The following is an 18,146-nucleotide window of genomic DNA, read 5'->3' as shown; positions in this document are numbered from 1 at the left end:
CAAGACTATATAATAATTAAAGGTGCTTTATTTTTTGAAGTTTTAAAAAGTTATTACAGAATAAAGCACATGCTTATTTTAGAACACTTTCAAAATATAAAAAGGAACAAAGTATTTAATTTCTGTACTTATATGCATGTGTTCCAGAATTCAAGAGGTCCACAGGATATACAATGAGAAAGCCTCCCTCCCTTCATCATGTTTGTTCTTTCTCAAGCCCACACTTGATAGCACACTCTACAAACGATTCTGCCCTTCGCTTTCCTTTTTAGGAGTTTGGCTTTTATTTACATGCATTTGAAGTTTTATGTAAGAGAATGGCATGATCCAATATCCATTTTTAAAAGGTCACCTGGGCTATCATGTGGAGACGGGATTTTCTGTGTCATTCATTCATTCGTCCATCTCTCCACCCACTTGTCCATCCATCCATTCATTTACGGAGCACCTTATCTTTTTTTTTTTTTCCTATAGGTGAAAACATTTACATAATGTTTTATTCAGCCGTCTTTTAAGATTTTCTTAACAAATATTGACGTTACGGCAAAATGATTGGCTTACGAAATATGTTCATACATTCTACTTTTTATGGTTAAGTGGAAGATTTTTTTTGAGATACATTTTATTTTATTGAGATACATTTAAAAAATTTCATTTCATTAGTTTTTTTAAGTGGAAGATTTAATTGGGGGAAACCAATAATATTAATTATCATGATAATTAAAAACTAAAGCATAATATTCTAAAAATCAACACAACAAAAATTACAAATATTTTAGAAAAGGGACCAAATACTATCAGTAACCATTTGTTTCTAGAACAGATACACTTATGCATTCATTGATTTAACAGTTTTGGACAGCATTTTACTGAATAAAATTTTATTTTTCCCCAAATTCATTCTTTCATCAGTGAAAGAATTACAGTTCACAAATGTGACCAAATCCGGCCTAATAACCTACTAACCAGCACCTGCTTTTTCAACTTATATGAATCTATCATATCTCTCCTAATCTGTTTATCCATCTGTCCATCTGTTTACCTTCCATTTAGCTGTTTGTCTTCGGGTCATGATTTCTTTTTTTTTTTTTAATATTTATTTATTTTTGGCTGTGTCAGGTCTTAGTTGCGGCATGCGTACGGGATCTTTCGCTGTGGCATGCAGGATCTTTCATTGCGGCGTGCAGGCTTCTCTCCGGTTGTGGTGTGCAGGCTCCAGAGTGTGTGGGCTCTATAGTTGTGGGGGTCATGCTTTCTTACGAAGAGAATCAAAAGCCTAACACAGTATCTGCTGTGGACTTTGATGGAATACCTTATTTTTACAGGCCTGGTGCTGGGCTCTCAGCACACAAAGAGATAATGCAGACAAAGTTCCTTTTCTCAAGGAGCTCACAGTCAAAGCGGTGAGGCAGCCAATAATCAGACAGTTACAGTACTGCGTGGCGAGCCCTTTGAGAGTGTGCTGTTTAAAGAAGGGCCAAAGCATAGAAAAGGGATATCAAAACACTTATAGAAGCAGGGAGGGCTTCCTGGAAGTGGTGACATGGTGCTGAATTTGAAGGAGCATCAGGTACTCTGCAGGGAAAAAGGGAGGGGAAAGGAGGTAGCATTTCAGTCACAGGAAACCACCTGGGAAAAAGGTGATACTCATGAAGGAGAAGAGCATGCTTGGGAAAAAGTGATGCATCCTGAGGACTTCCATTATTTCTTCCAACTAGTTGTTACATAAGTATGAAAGCTTTTGATTTTGGTGTATTAATTTTGTACCAGCTCTTCCCCTTTACTGAATTTTCTTACTAATTATAATTTTCAGTTGGTTCTCCTGGACTTTCCACATAAATAGTTAGATAATTATTTTCTTTTCAGATAATGTAAAATTTAGCTCCTCTTTTCCCAATTTTTATACTTCTTGTTTTTTCTCTTTGTCTAATGACATTGGCTAGAACGTCCAGAAAAATGTTAAATCAGAATAAGAGTCAGTGATATCTTGTTCTTGACTTTAATGAGTATGCTTTAGTAGTTTCCCGTTAAACATACTGCTGGCTTTGGGGTAAGTGGGTGCATGGATAGACAGACTTATATCTCAAGGAATTATTCATCTGTACTTAGGTTGTTAATCTTTTTTTTCCTTAAAATAAAAATGGGTGTTGGATTTTAAGAAATCCAGTATAGTAGAGACTTGATTATGTGATTTTTCTCTTTGGTCAATTAATGTAATCAATTATGTTATAGATTTACTCATACTGAACCATCCTTTTATTCCTAGAATAAATGATCCTTTATTATAATGTACTATTCTTTTAATGTGCTGATAGGGTCTGTTGCTAATATTTTCATGAAATTTTCAATAATTTTCATGAGATTATAGTATTTTTGACCAAGTTTTAAGATATTTGAGCAATTTTCTAAAATTCAGATTTTGGAATACATAAAAGCATTATTTTAGGTCTTTATTACAGATTGTCCCCTTTTACCATTATAAAAAGCCATCTTTGTTTTCTTTATTGATTTTTGCCTTGAATTCACCCTTATCTGATATTAAGACTGGCTCACCTACTTTTTTGTTTGCATTTGCTAAGTATGCCTCTGTCCATACGTTGGTTTTCAGCCTGAGTTATTTTTAGTAGGTGTGTTGCTTGTATATAGAGAATAATTGGGTTTTGCTTTATCATCCACTATGAGAATATTTTTCTTTTAATAGGTGAGTTTAGCTCAGTCATATTTATTGAAATCTTATTTATCTTCTCACATGTTTTGTTACACTTTCTGTTTATATTGCTTCTTTTACCATATGGCTTCTCTTTTTTGTGTGTGTTTCTTTGGATAATTTGGAGAGTTTAAATATCTGTTCCAAAGTTGTCTTTTAACTTTAAATTAATTACTTAATCCTTCATATTTTGGGGCAGTATTTATTAATATCCTATAAAAATTGAATGTAATAAGTTTTTGTTTTTTTCTTTGAATTTTATTTATTTTTTTATACAGCAGGTTTCTATCAGTCATCCATTTTATACACATCAGTGTATACATGTCAATCCCAATCTCCCAGTTCATCACACCACCACCCCCATCCCCTGCTGCTCCCCCCCACCTTGGTGTCGATACATTTGTTCTCTACATCTGTGTCTCTATTTCTGCCCTGCAAACCGGTTCATCTGCACCATTTTTCTAGGTTCCACATATATGCGTTAATATATGATATTTGTTTTTCTCTTTTTGACTTACTTCACTCTGTATGACAGTCTCTAGATTCATCCACGTCTCTACAAATGACCCAATTTCATTCCTTTTTATGGCTGAGTAATATGCCATTGTATATATGTACCACATCTTCTTTATCCATTCATCTGTGGATGGGCATTTAGGTTGCTTCCATGACCTGGCTATTGTAAGTAGCGTAGCAGTGAACATTGGGATGCATGTGTCTTTTTGAATTATGGTTTTCTCTGGGTATATACCCAGTAGTGGGATTGCTGGGTCATATGGTAATTCTATTTTTAGTTTTTTAAGGAACCTCCATACTGTTCTCCATAGTGGCTTTATCAATTTACATTCCTACCAACAGTGCAAGAGGGTTCCCTTTTCTCCACACCCTCTCCAGCATTTGTTGTTTGTAGATTTTCTGATGATGCCCATTCTAACTGGTGTGAGGTGATACCTCATTGTAGTTTTGACTTGCATTTCTCTAATAATTAGTGATGTTTAGCGGCTTTTCATGTGCTTCTTGGCCATCTATATGTCCTCTTTGGAGAAATGTCTGTTTAGGTCTTCTGCCCATTTTTGGATTGGGTTGTTTGTTTTTTTAATATTGAGCTGCATGAGCTGTTTATATATTTTGGAGATTAATCCTTTGTCCGTTGATTCGTTTGCAAATATTTTTTCCCATTCTGAGGGTTGCCTTTTTGTCTTGTTTGTAGTATCCTTTGCTTTGCAAAAGATTTTAAGTTTCATTAGGTCCCATTTGTTTATTTTTGTTTTTATTTCCATTACTCTAGGAGGTGGATCAAAAAAGATCTTACTGTGATTTATGTCAAAGAGTGTTCTTCTTGTGTTTTCCTCTAAGAGTTTTATAGTGTCCAGTCTTATATTTAGGTCTCTAATTCATTTTGAGTTTATTTTTTGTGTATGGTGTTAGGGAGTGTTCTAATTTCATTCTTTTACGTGTAGCTGTCCAGTTTTCCCAGCACCACTTATGACTGTCTTTTCTCCATTGTATATCCTTGCCTCCTTTGTCATAGATTAGTTGACCATAGGTGTGTGGGTTTATCTCTGGGCTTTCTATCTTGTTCCATTGATCTATATTTCTGTTTTTGTGCCAGTGGGTTTATCTCTGGGCTTTCAATCTTGTTCCCTTGATCTATATTTCTGTTTTTGTGCCAGTGGGTTTATCTCTGGGCTTTCAATCTTGTTCCATTGATCTGTATTTCTGTTTTTGTGCCAGTCTGAAGTCAGGGAGTCTGATTCCTCCAGCTCCATTTTTTCCCCTCAAGACTGCTTTGGCTATTCGGGGTCTTTTGTGTCTCCATACAAATTGTGAAATTTTTTGTTCTAGTTCTGTAAAAAATGCCATTGGTAACTTGATAGGGATTGCATTGAATCTGTAGATTGCTTTGGGTAGTGTAGACATTTTCACAATATTAATTCTTCCAATCCAAGAACATGGTATACCTCTCCAACTGTTGGTATCATCATTAATTTCTTTCATCAGTGTCTTATAGTTTTCTGCATACAGGTCTTTTGTCTCCCTGGGTAGGTTTATTCCTAGGTATTTTATTCTTTTTGTTGCAGTGGTAAATGGGAGTGTTTCCATAATTTCTCTTTCAGATTTTTCATCATTAGTGTATAGGAATGCAAGAGATTTCTGTGCATTAATTTTGTATCCTGCAACTTTACCAAATTCATTGATTAGCTCTAGTAGTTTTCTGGTGGCATCTTTAAGATTCTCTATGTATAGTATCATGTCATCTGCAAACAGTAACAGTTTTACTTCTTCTTTTCCAATTTGTATTCCTTTTACTTCTTTTTCTTCTCTGATTGCCGTGGCTAGGACTTCCAAAATGATGTTGAATAATAGTGGCGAGAGTGGACATCCTTGTCTCGTTCCTGATCTTAGAGGTAATGCTTTCAGTTTTTTACCATTGAGAATGAAGTTTGCTGTGGGTTTGTCGTATATGGCCTTTATTATGTTGAGGTAGGTTCCCTCTATGCCCACTTTCTAGAGAGTTTTTATTATAAATGGGTGTTGAATTTTGTCAAAAGCTTTTTCTGCATCTATTGAGATGATCATATGTTTTTTATTCTTCAGTTTGTTAATATGGTGTATCACATTGATTGATTTGCGTATATTGAAGAATCCTTGCATCCCTGGGATAAATCCCACTTGATTATGGTGTGTGATCCTTTTAATGTGTTGTTGGATTCTGTTTGCTAGTATTTTGTTGAGGAGTTTTGCATCTATATTCATCAGTGATATTGGTCTGTAATTTTCTTTTTTTGTAGTATCTTTTTCTGGTTTTGGTATCAGGGTGATGGTGGCCTCATAGAATGAGTTTGGGAGTGTTCCTTCCTCTGCAGTTTTTTGGAAGAGTTTGAGAAGGATGGGTGTTAGCTCTTCTCTAAATGTTTGATAGAATTCACCTGTGAAGCCATCTGGTCCTGGACTTTTGTGTGATGGAAGATTTTTAATCACAGTTTCAATTTCATTACTTGTGATTGGTCTGTTCATATTTTCTGTTTCTTCCTGGTTCAGTCTTGGAAGGTTATACCTTTCTAAGAATTTGTCCATTTCTTTCAGGTTGTCCATTTTATTGGCATAGAGTTGCTTGTAGTAGTCTCCTAGGATGCTTTGTATTTCTGCAGTGTCTGTTGTAACCTCTCCTTTTTCATTTCTAATTTTATTGATTTGAGTCCTCTCCCTCTTTTTCTTGATGAGTCTGGCTAATGGTTTATCAATTTTGTTTATCTTCTCAAAGAACCAGCTTTTAATTTTATTGATCTTTGCTATTGTTTTCTTTGTTTCTATTTCATTTATTTCTGCTCTGATCTTTATGATTTCTTTCCTTCTGCTAACTTTGGGTTTTGTTTGTTCTTCTTTCTCTAGTTCCTTTAGTTGTAAGGTTGGATTGTTTATTTGAGATTTTTCTTGTTTCTTGAGGTAGGCTTGTATAGCTGTAAACTTCCCTCTTTAGAACTGCTTTTGCTGCATCCCATAGGTTTTGGATCATCGTGTTTTCATTGTCATTTGTCTCTAGGTATTTTTTGATTTCCTCTTTGATTTCTTCAGTGATCTATCTCCTGGTTATTTAGTAACGTATTGTTTAGCCTCCATGTGTTTTGTGTTTTTACATTTTTTTCCCTGTAATTGAATTCTAATCTCATAGCATTGTGGTCAGAAGAGATGCTTGATATGATTTCAATTTTCTTAAATGTACTGAGGCTTGATTTGTGACCCAAGATGTGATCTATCCTGGAGCATGTTCCGTGCGCACTTGAGAAGAAACTGTAATCTGCTGTTTTTGGATGGAATGTCCTATAAATATCAATTAAATCTGTCTGATCTATTGTGTCATTTAAAGCTTATGTTTCCTTGTTAATTTTCTGTTTGGATGATCTGTCCATTGGTGTAAGTGAAGTGTTAAGGTCCCCCACTATTATTGTGTTACTGTCAATTTCCTCTTTTATAGCCGTTAGCAGTTGCCTTATGTATTGAGGTGCTCCTATGTTGGGTACGTACATATTTATAATTGTTATATCTTCTTCTTGGATTGATCCCTTGATCATTATGTAGTGTCCTTCCTTATCTCTTGTAACATTCTTTATTTTAAAGTCTATTTTATCTGATATGAGTATTGCTACTCCAGGTTTCTTTTGATTTCCATTGGCATGGAATATCTTTTTTCATCTCTTCACTTTCAGTCTGAATGTGTCCCTAGGTCTGAAGTGGGTCTCTTATAGACAGCATATATATGGGTCTTGTTTTTGTATCCATTCAGCATATATAAGGGTCTTGTTTTTGTATCCATTCAGCAAGCCTTGCTTTTGTATCCATTTTGTGTCTTTCGGTTGGAGCATTTAATCCATTCATATTTAAGGTAATTATCGATATGTATGTTCCTATTACCATTTTCTTAATTGTTTTGGGTTTGTTTTTGTAGGTCCTTTTCTTCTCTTGTGTTTCCCACTTAGAGAAGTTATTTTAGCATTTGTTGTAGTGCTGGTTTGGTGGTGCTGAATTCTCTTAGCTTTTGCTAGTCTGTAAAGCATTTGATTTCTCCATTGAATCTGAATGAGATCCTTGTTAGGTAGAGTAATCTTGGTTGTAGTTTCTTCCCTTTCATCACTTTAAGTATATCATGCCACTCTCTTCTGGCTTGTAGAGTTTATGCTGAGAAATCAGCTGTTAACCTTATGGGAGTTCCTTTGTATGTTATTTGTCATTTTTCCCTTGCTGCTTTCAATAATTTTTCTTTGTCTTTAATTTTTGCCAATTTGATCACTGTGTGTCTCTGCGTGTTTCTCATTGGATTTATCCTGTATGGGACACTCTGCACTTCCTGGACTTGGGTGGCTATTTCCCTTCCCATGTTAGGGAAGTTTTTGGCTATAATCTCTTCAAATATTTTCTCGGGTCCTTTCTCTCTCTCTTCTCCTTCTGGGACCCCTATAATGCGAATGTTGTTGTGCTTAATGTTGTCCCAGAGGTCTCTTAGGCTGTCTTCATTTCTTTTCATTGTTTTTTCTTTATTCTGTTCCACAGCAGTGAATTCCACCATTCTGTCTTCCAGGTCACTTAGCCATTCTTCTGCCTCAGTTATTCTGCTATTGATTCCTTCTGGTGTATTTTTCATTTCAGTTATTGTATTGTTCATCTCTGTGTGTTTGTTCTTTAATTCTTCTATGTCTTTGTTAAACATTTCTTGCATCTTCTCGATCTTTGCCTCCATTCTTTTTCCGAGGTCCTGGATCATCTTCACTATCATTATTCTGAGTTCTTTTTCTGGAAGCTTGCCTATCTCCACTTCATTTAGTTGTTGTTCTGGGGTTTTATCTTGTTCCTTCATCTGGTACATAGCCCTCTGCCTTTTCATCTTGTCTATCTTTCTGTGAATGTGGTTTTTTTTCCACTGGCTGCAGGATTGTAGTTCTTCTTGCTGCTGCTGTCTGCCCTCTGGTCTGGACTTGCTTAGTTCTGGTGACCGGGAAGTCCAAGATCAAGGCACTAGCAGATGTGGTGTCTGGTACCCACTTCCTGGTTCATGGAGGGAGAGCGAATGTAATAAATTTATATTTCCACCTCTCCCTACTTCTCTTCATCCCTCAATAATCAATTATATTGACAGATTGGTTGGTTGATTTTACATCTTTAAATATATTTATAACTGATTACTTGATTTATTACCCTTAAATGACATTTTTTACCTGTGGTTATGAAAGATGAGGAAATCATCATACCAACACCTCTTTACTCCTCCTGTCCCTTTTCCTTTCTTTAGTTAAAATTTCTACATTTGATTTAGTATTAGTCCTACCTATAATTTTTTTTTCTTAGTGATAAACTATGAACATAGTCTCATGTTGTTCTTCTGTAGTATTGATTTTGACAGCTGCATAATATTTTTGTATGGATAAATGTATCATCATTTATTTAGCCAATCCCCTATTGTTGAACATGTAAGTTGTATTCAGTTTTCACTAGTATGAATAGTATAAACCAGGCTAACCTCTTTGCAGTTTAAAACTCTGTATTTCCAACTCTTGGAAAAGAGTAATTAGAGGCCAGTTCCTATCAGGACAGTGGTCTCAGACCTTAGTGACCATCCACGTCTCCTGGGGATCTTGTTAAATGCAGATTCAGATTCTGATTCTCAGGCCAGAGCCTGAGATTCTGCGTTTCAAGCAAGCTCCCAGGTGATGCTGATGCTGTAGGTCTTCCGACCACACTTTGAGTAGCAATACATCTTATACATTTTATATCTGTGGAATACATTTTATATCTGTGGAATTTTGCTTGAATGAATAAAGTGCTAGGAAACATACTCTGTAGCAGAGATTCTCATTGTTCACACATAATATGTTCACACATAATATGAATATTAGGTTCATATCAGAGTAATTTGTAGCAAATCATCATTATCTGTGAATGTTCATTTGCAATTTTATTAGTGCAATTTTATTAGTGGAATTTTGCTTGAATGAATAAAGTGCTAGGAAACATACTCTGTAGCAGAGATTCTCATTGTTCACACATAATATGTTCACACATAATATGAATATTAGGTTCATATCAGAGTAATTTGTAGCAAATCATCATTATCTGTGAATGTTCATTTGCAATTTTATTAGTGCAACTGCAAGGTTACCCTTATGCTGTAAATCTCCTCACTTGCCTGGGCCTACTGTGGATGTGTCCACAGGAGCCTCTCAGGTATGCACATTACTTTCACATGGGAAAAAAAAATTGAGAACCTGGGGACCAGCAGTTAAGCAGAAGTCAGATCCTACCCTGGGATGAATTCGTGAAGAGAAGCCTTTGAACCCCAATTTGTCAATGATATCTGCACTCCTAACCCTTGGAGACATGTCTTTTGTTTGGTGGGTGGTTGTTTAGGTGGGTTTATCCTACCAGACCCTAAGTGATCTTGGCCCCTGCCTGCCTCTCCCAGTCACATTCGCCTCCTTCATGTTCATTCTACATGGGGGTTTGGCATACTTTTTCTGTAAAGGGCCTGTAAATCGTCTCTGTTGGCATACTGTCCCTGTCATGACTACTCAGCTTCGCCATTGTGGAGCGAAAGCAGCCATAGAATGCTGTGAATAAATGAGTGTGCCAATAAAACTTTATTTATAAAACCAGTAGTGGGCCATAGTTTACTGACTCCTGCTCTAACACACCAAATAGGCTTCTGCTTTAGGGTTTTTGCTTAGAACTCACTTCCCCAGATGATCCTAGGACTTGTTCCCCCACTCCGTTCAGGTCTCTCACGTTATGTCATCAGAAAGGCCTTCCCTGACAACCCAATCTAAAACAGAACTCTGCTCCCATATCTCCATTTTTTCTCCTCCTCGCTCCTATGGTAAATACTTCATTTAGTTGCTTTACTAATAATATTGATCACATTTTGGTAACTCCTAGAGAAAAGCATATGTGTTTATAGACAATATTTTTTTATACATGTAGCAGTCCATTCACAGTGGACAATCTCTATGGACAGAAATAGCTTTATTTTTTAAATTAATTTTTTTTGGCTGTGTTGGGTCTTTGTTTCTGTGCGAGGGCTTTCTCTAGTTGCAGCGAGCGGGGGCCACTCTTCATCGCAGTGCGTGGGCGTCTCACTGTCGCGGCCTCTCTTGTTGCAGAGCACAGGCTCCAGACACGCAGGCTCAGTAGTTGTGGCTCAGGGGCCTCGTTGCTCAGCGGCATGTGGGATCTTCCCAGACCAGGGCTCAAACCCGTGTCCCCTGCATTAGCAGGCAGATTCTCAACCACTGCGCCACCAGGGAAGCCCCCAAAATAGCTTTATTATGCAGAGTTTGTTTTTATTGTATTCCTCTCATGACTTTTCCCCTGAGATTTAGACTGAGTTTGGCAGTGCCAAATGTATTATATGTTGGATTGGCACGGGGCGATATGAAAGAATTGCTTTGTTCTAGATCCCCATCCATGAAAAAAATAATGTATTTGGCTCTTTTGGCTCTTCATATAGATTATAAGTTCTGCCCCATATGTAATTTTCAAAGAACTATTTATGGAAAGAGAATTTCCTAGACGATTTACCTGTTTCACAGAAGCAGAGGAAGCCACAAGGCTGGTCAATGCAAGGCTGGGAATTGGGAGATGATCAGATAGGAAATTCATGTCAGAATCTGATGGCTTTGGTGGATGCAACCCCAGGGAGGAGAGAGAGGTCAGATCCTGAAGAGTCCACACCAGGTGTCCGTGACCTCCCTGCTGTAACCTTAGGAAATCTGCATTAGTGCACCACTTCGAGTGCAGCTGAACAAGGTCTCTCCATGTGGGTGGCTGATGCAGAGAGTGTGTGTCACATGTCATGGAGATGACTCCAGTACTGGAATTTGGGTGACTTGGCGTGTTCTCAAGGGGTCTACACCATGGATGCAAAGTATCTCAAGAGCTGTTGCATTTCTGATGTAAAGAGTGACACTAAAACTAACCCAGTGAAGGTGCCTGAAAGGCAAGGGACCCCTCCTGCTAGAAGAGGGGCTGTATGTGAGAAGCAGACGGAGTTCAAGGCCAGGAGAATGTGAAAGAATTGTGGTGGCAGCTGATGCTAAGACTCTATGATGTGGCATCTTTTCTGGACTTGTGGCTCCATCATGCTTTGGTCGGCAGGTTTCATGATCTTTACCAGTTTCTAAAAGAAGGTATTTTTGTAAATACCTTATGTAAAGTGTGGTGTTAAGGATGTTTTTCTTGATTGCCAAGAAATTATACTGAAGAATTATACTGTGTTCTTAATGTAACATGATTCACTTATATAATATGAATGCACATAAGATGTCTTTTCAACTGTACTTTTAACTATCCTTCCAAAGGATGTTGTTGGAAGGACATTGATTTAGCATAACCAGAGTGAGATGCCTTTACTTGGGTATGTGTCTCCTGCGTTTTGGTTCTCTACTCTCTGCCTCCCATACCAGGATTTGAAAGATGAAAGACCTTGAGGGTAATTTCATTGTAAAGTGGCATCTAATTGGTGGGTACCAGTGGGGTTCAATATAAGTGTAAATTCAAGTTACTAGGAATTCTGAAGGTTCTGAAACTTTCTGGAGGGCAAAATGTATGGCATTAAAACACTTGTCTTTTTAAGCCAGAAATGTACATAAATGGTTATAGATTGTTGAAGACTGGACCTAAAAGGCAGAGTAGCCATGGTCTTTTTGTTGTAGCTATTAAACTTGTGTAGTTATGTTTCCAAGTCCTGAACTGTGTTTCTAATTGCACCTTAGGTCATTGGCACTGAAAAGGCTTCTGTAAACATTATTTCAAGTCCTTGTTCTTTCACCCTAGAGATACGGAAAGTTAAAAAAAAAAAAACTGCTTACCAATCCCCTCCAGGTGTTACCAGCCTGCTTCAGCCCCAAAGAGCTTCCCATCCCTTGGCGTGGGACTGCTCGGCATTTATAATTCTCAGCTATTGATTTTATTCTTGGAGGTTGTAACACCAATAAATTCTGAGGACTATTGGTCCTACATGAGGAAGAGCCACATTAATTCATTCTAACACTGGAGTCCTGATATCAGTGGGGAAAAAAATTTTTTTTTATTGTATTTGCTCTAGGCTGTGGGTCTTCTTCTCTTTCTAAAATCATTTTGTTAGTTAAAATGAGCCTTTGTACCAAAGAAAATAATCTATCACAGCTTGGGATTAGAGAACTCTCCAGGGGAAGAGCTCAGATTTATGGAAGAAGGAGTTAATAACATTGACTAGAGACAGGCTCCCAACTTGGCCCGCTATGGCTCGCCACTTGTAATTCTCATTCTTTTTTCTACCTCTGCAATTTCCTCCCCTCTTTCACTACAGCTCTTTTTCACATTTAAACAGCCTGCTGTTTTTCGTTATTCACTTTGCTTATGTTCTGGCCTCTTCAACGCCTCTTTCCCACCTATCCTTCCCACCTTTGAGGACACTCAGTTTCTACTCCTTCCTTGTCCCCATATTGAATCTATTTTCCTATGTTCTCCAACTCTCCGGCTACATTTGTCATCTATTCCAGTTTGTACTGCTGGGTTTTTTTCCCCACTATTTCTGGTAAGGGAGACCTGTTTTCAGTATTTCTCTGTAGAGAAATGTGTGTGTAAGAGAGAGAGGGAGGGAAAGAAGGAGGGTGGAGAGAGATTGAAAGATACTGAATAGCACATTTATGGCATAGGCTTTTGAGAGGACAGTGACTGAAGATTTTGGGTTGGTTGGGGGGAGATTCCGACCCCTTGGGAATGTCAACACACATGCCATATGAGTGAGATCCTTCACACCGGTGGGGCATCAGTCCCTGGAATGTGGCTTTACAACGCGTGTGAACATGGGTGAGTTTGGAGGCCAGCAGTTCTCATTTATTTCCTCCGTGGCTGGCCCTCAGCAGAGAAGGCAGCTCCGCTTACCCTTTCTTCAGGCTGGGGCTAAGCCCCGTTAAGCCGTAGTGCACCTTTTTCCCTGAGGTCGCCTCTATCTGACTCATATGTCATACAAACGTGGCAGTCCTTACTGGTTTGGGCAGGTGTTTTCCTGGAGGTGGGGAAGGGAGAAGAAACCTCCTGGCTCCATCCTGCTCCTGCTGAGTGGAAGAATGAGGACCCAGAAAGGCGAGACTGTCAACAGGGGAGTGAATGAAGCTGAAAGCAGGATGGGTACAGATAAACCAAAATGCAGATGTTCTGTCGGCACGTCTCAGGAATTGGCTGTATTTGTAGTTTGCTCTCAGAGTAAGAATTATGATTCTTACGTCTGAAAGGAACAATTCCCACAGCTTGTCTAAAAAAGAGGTGTGTTTAAGGAGACATTCAGGTAAGAACAGTACAGTGGTCTTCAAACAGGGGTGACTGAAATGGTGGAGGGACTAGGGAGAATCTGCAATTCCTCTGCTCTTCCGTGAGAGTGAGTTGCAAATCCGGAGAGCGTGCGATTATTAAAACTGGAGAAAAGTTCATTTTTCTGAAGATGAATCTCTTAGTGGCAGCTCCATTCAGATTCTGTGGCTGCTTTGCACACAAGGTTTGTGCTTTTATAGCATTTTTTAAAAGATGGATTTAATGGACTGAGTTCATTTAGACAGATCAAATGAATGAGTGGAATTAAATACCCATCCATATATGGCTTTCAGTCATTGTGTAAGCCACTCGACCACCCGACTTCCCTAATTAAATGACAGTGCAGTCCCTGCACAAAGGCTGCGATGGATAAGTTAGTACTTGGTAAGTGCTTTGAAGGTGAAAATCATGATATGAGTAATGAGCAAGGATTCTTCCCCCCCTTGGGCTGGAAACGGCATCTTTTGTGTTTTCCCACTGCACCATGAGTCACTTGGGTCAACGTTGCAGAAAACCTCCTCCCAAGGAAAAGCAGGAGAGACACAGTAACGACAGGCTTTTATTTGACTTACAAGGCAAATTAGGAAAGAGCCCGAATCCATTCACATCTGTACAAGGAATTATACACCATACACATTTGCTACCTATAGACGCAGGTCATATTTTACATGAATTTATGCATTAAGAAATCACATGAAGACTATCTTGTTTAAACATTCATGAAGCGCACACATCCCCCGAGAGCACTGAAGATAAAAGTCAGCTTTGTCCCTCCTGAGAGCTTGGCTCGCGTCTCTCTTGGTGCACCTAAGCTCTGCATCAAGCCCCCTCCAAAACTAATGTTCAGGTTTATCTGCTCTGAGGGTGTGATTATTTTTAGTGGGAGGAGCTTAGAGGAACTGCAGATTTGGAAGTAAAGCGTGAACCATTTGGCAAGATCCAGTGCTGTCTGTCTGTCTGCTGCGAATCTTGCCCCTTCCTGACCACCCCCACTGGTTTCCCTTGCAGGAAAGCCTAGACCCTAACTTTTTGTATGTTCCATACTTTGCTGGGAGCTCTTTTTTTCCCACCAAATCCAAACACTCTCATTTATATATGTTTTTCTTCTCCTGGATTGCTCTGACACAGAGATAATTAGTCACGCTAGATTGTCGGGGTTGACTGATGACTGATAGTTTTGACAGGCCCCATCCGCAAGGTTGCATAACCCCAATGTAAGTTAGGATCCACGCTGCTGGCTGCAATGCTCCTCGCTGTGCCAGAGTGTGGGATGTGGGGCATCACTTCAGCCCTGGCAACGCCTCACTCTCAGCTGCACCCTGAAATTGGTCACAGCCAAGAGCACGGCATTCCCTGGCAGGGTCACCTCTTACTGAGGCAGCTGGGGGAGAAGTGTGGGAAGCTCACCTCAGGGATGGGAGGTGAGAGGGGGTAAATGTGGGGCTGGGGAGGAGGTCGGATGCCTCAGGGGACAAATGCACCCCTGCTGGATGAGATCCCGAAAAACTGGTTGGAATGGGGGTGGGAGAAGGGAAGAGAGAAAACTCTCTCCTCTGATAGATTCAGGTATAGGCCAAGTCCAAAAGACTTTGGGGAGTTAATTGGAAAATGATTATGCTTATCTGCTTCCTGCCAATCTGTATCCAGAGCAGAAATAATTATAGATACTGTGGACACACTGTGGCTTTAAGTGTTTGAAATTATACTGCTTAACAACGCTTCCTTGATATGGCCCTCGGCATGAGGCAGGAGAGCTGGTTTGAGCCAGCAGGTGACACCGTAGGGACAAGGTGATGTTGTTTGCAGGAGTTTCTCACATTGGGTCATTTTTTTCCCCTCAAGAAAATTCGCTGCAGCTGTGAAAAGGAAAAAAAAGAGTTGATACTAATTTGGTTTCTGTTGAGTTTTAGCATGTCATTCACATAGCTGTCTTAGCAGAGTAAGCTGACATATTTTTTACAGAGTTTGGCTCTTAGGAACCAAAAGCAGGGTCAGCACTGTAGATTAGAATCAATTCAGTGGAGGGAAAATAACCCTTTGGAGTGTATCTTGCCTTCCCTGAGCACGTCGCAGGCATTAGCAATAATGGGAGCCCTGTCTGTGCATGGAGAGGAAGCATCTATCGTGCAGGCTCCCACCCATCCTTGCCCCAGGCTGTGCGGTCCCCTGACCTTCACAGTGGGTGGGATGATTCTGGATTCATCATCTCCTAACTTTATGCTGCTATGCACAACACAACACAACACACACACACACACACACACACACACACACACACACACAGTGTTCTTTGCTTCTGGAAGAAACAGGAGGGAATGGGGACAGCAGCTGCTGAAACATGGCCCACACCGATGAGGGGACCAAGCCTTTTGGGACTTGGATGTGAACTGACTGTGTTTGCCCTCCGTGGCGGCTGTGCCATCTTTGCTAGGCTAAAGTTGCCCAGTTTGCTAGTCGTCTCCAACTTCAGGGAGCACTAGAGAGGCAAAGAAGAGGGTCAGGTGTTTAGGTTCTTTTTGTCCACTATGTGTGGCTATCAGTACAACTTCCCAAACAAGCACAGATGCATCAGAAAAACATTAAGCCAACCCATTAAAAGAGTGCTGGATTTGCTGTCAAAAATGGCTCACCTGGATTAATCTCCAAAATATACAAGCAGCTCATGCAGCTCAATATCAAAAAAACAAACAACCCAATCCAAAAATGGGCAGAAGCCCTAAATAGACATTTCTCCAAAGAAGACATACAGATGGCCAACAAACCCATGAAAGGATGCTCAACATCACTAATCATTAGAGAAATGCAAATCAAAACTACAATGAGGTATCACCTCACACTGGTCAGAATGGCCATCATCAAAAAATCTACAATAAATGCTGGAGAGGGTGTGGAGAAAAGGGAACCCTCTTGCCCTGTTGGTGGGAATGTAGATTGATACAGCCACTATGGAGAACAGTATGGAGTTTCCTTAAAAAACTAAAAACTACCATACACCCAGCAATCCCACTACTGGGCATATACCCTGAGAAAACCATAATTCAAAAATAGTCATGTTAAAAAAAAAAAAAGTCATGTATCACAATGTTCATTTATATCGTGTAGCACAGGGAGATCAGCTCGGTGCTTTGTGACCACCTAGAGGGGTGGGATAGGGAGGGTGGGAGGGAGACGCAAGAGGGAGGGATATGGGGATACATATATACGTGTTGCTGATTCACTTCTTTATACAGCAGCAACTAACACAACATTGTAAAGCAATTATACCTCAAGATGTTTAAAAAAAAAGCTCACTTGCTGTTTCTATGTATACATGTGCTCTGATGCATTTCATTTCTTAATTTTAAGACAAGGATGAATGAGGTACTAGAGTAGGTAGTAAAGCACACCCTCCCCCTGTTCTCAGCGGTATAAATCATTGAGGAGATGGCACCTGTGCCATCTGACTTGTCTATTTCTGCTGCTGTGTTTTCTCTTTAACTGCAACTCCAGATAACACTGCCAACTTTCACTTCGAGTGTCTTGAATGGCCATTTATATTTTTCACCTATCCTTTCCAGAGGCTTCACTGGACTGGGAGGTGGAAGTTGGCCTGGGTCCTAGCCCAGCTCAGCCACCATCTAGCACTGTGACCTTGGGCAGATCACCTCTGCAAGCTACCCTCCTCAATTCTCTAGACCAGAGCAGAGGGATCTCCAAGATCTTTCCCCGCTCTGAGTCTCTGAGAACTCCACTGCTATAGTCTTCAGCATAAATTGCATTGAGGCAATTGCAAATCAGGTAAGTTGTTTTAAAGGGAAGGCAACTTTGCATTGTAAGTGGTTTGTCTCAGTTCTGTGATTTAGTGGCTCCAAAGATTCATATGAAAAGATGAGTTGACATGATTTAAGCCCCTTGCAAGTTCAGGGGGGAGCTGGCCAGAGTGCTGAACTCAGCCTCTCTTCATGACAGTAATGCGACCAGACTGCACAACTCACAAAACACCTAATCCTGCGGGTCAGTGACAGTACCCCCAGGACAGAGGCAAGCAAGAGTGTTCTCAGCAAGCTCCAGACTTATGGCCAGGCATGGAAACAGCTAGTGGGATTTCTGAGTACATTGCATTCGATAGTTCCCAGATCTGTTAGAGTGCTGTATTTAGCTTAGGAGAGTTTGGGAATAGCCTTGGAGGGAGTGCACTGCCACTCAAATGAATATTAATAGTGCAGGTCTTGGAGCAAAGAAAATATTTCTTCAATTCAGCATCTGGTATGTATCCGATAAGGAAACCGTTCCTCGGTGTTAAAAGGCTTGGGGCAGGGGGGTGTGATGAGCATTCTGAAACCAGGAATCAGTACCAATTGGAAAAAGAACTTACAGTGTAAACCAAATGGTCTGAGCGTCCCAAGTGCCTAACTACCTTCTCCCAACAATTCTTCCCCTCAAAAATTTATTTCTTGAAGATAATATCAGTCGGTCCCTTTCTTTGTTGCTGTGTAGCGTATTAATGATTCTCAAATGTTTTCACTTTATCCAAAATGGAAACACTGGCACCAGAGCTGTATTCCCCCCAATCAACCCACCAGCACTTTTCTCCCCCCGCACTCGCCACCCCGAAGAGAAA

At 39.8% G+C, this 18,146-nt stretch overlaps 2 protein-coding genes across 2 annotated transcripts in view; one reads left to right on the top strand and one right to left on the bottom strand.

The window, feature by feature from the left end:
• The window catches only part of SAYSD1 (SAYSVFN motif domain containing 1), a 38,886-nt gene that overhangs the window by 18,632 nt on the left and 2,108 nt on the right, over nt 1–18,146 (top strand). The window lies entirely within an intron of this gene.
• Nucleotides 14,094–18,146, bottom strand: part of GLP1R (glucagon like peptide 1 receptor) — a 37,567-nt gene continuing 33,514 nt past the window's right edge. The window contains exon 14 of the transcript XR_007479643.1: nt 14,094–16,022. The gene's annotated coding sequence lies outside the window, so the exon portion shown is untranslated. The remainder of the gene's footprint in view (nt 16,023–18,146) is intronic.

This window comes from Orcinus orca, chromosome 10 (assembly GCF_937001465.1).
Source record: "Orcinus orca chromosome 10, mOrcOrc1.1, whole genome shotgun sequence".
NCBI lineage: Eukaryota > Metazoa > Chordata > Mammalia > Artiodactyla > Delphinidae > Orcinus > Orcinus orca.
The sequence above is the reverse complement of the archived record's forward strand: the minus strand, read 5'-3'. Positions and strand labels throughout refer to the sequence as shown.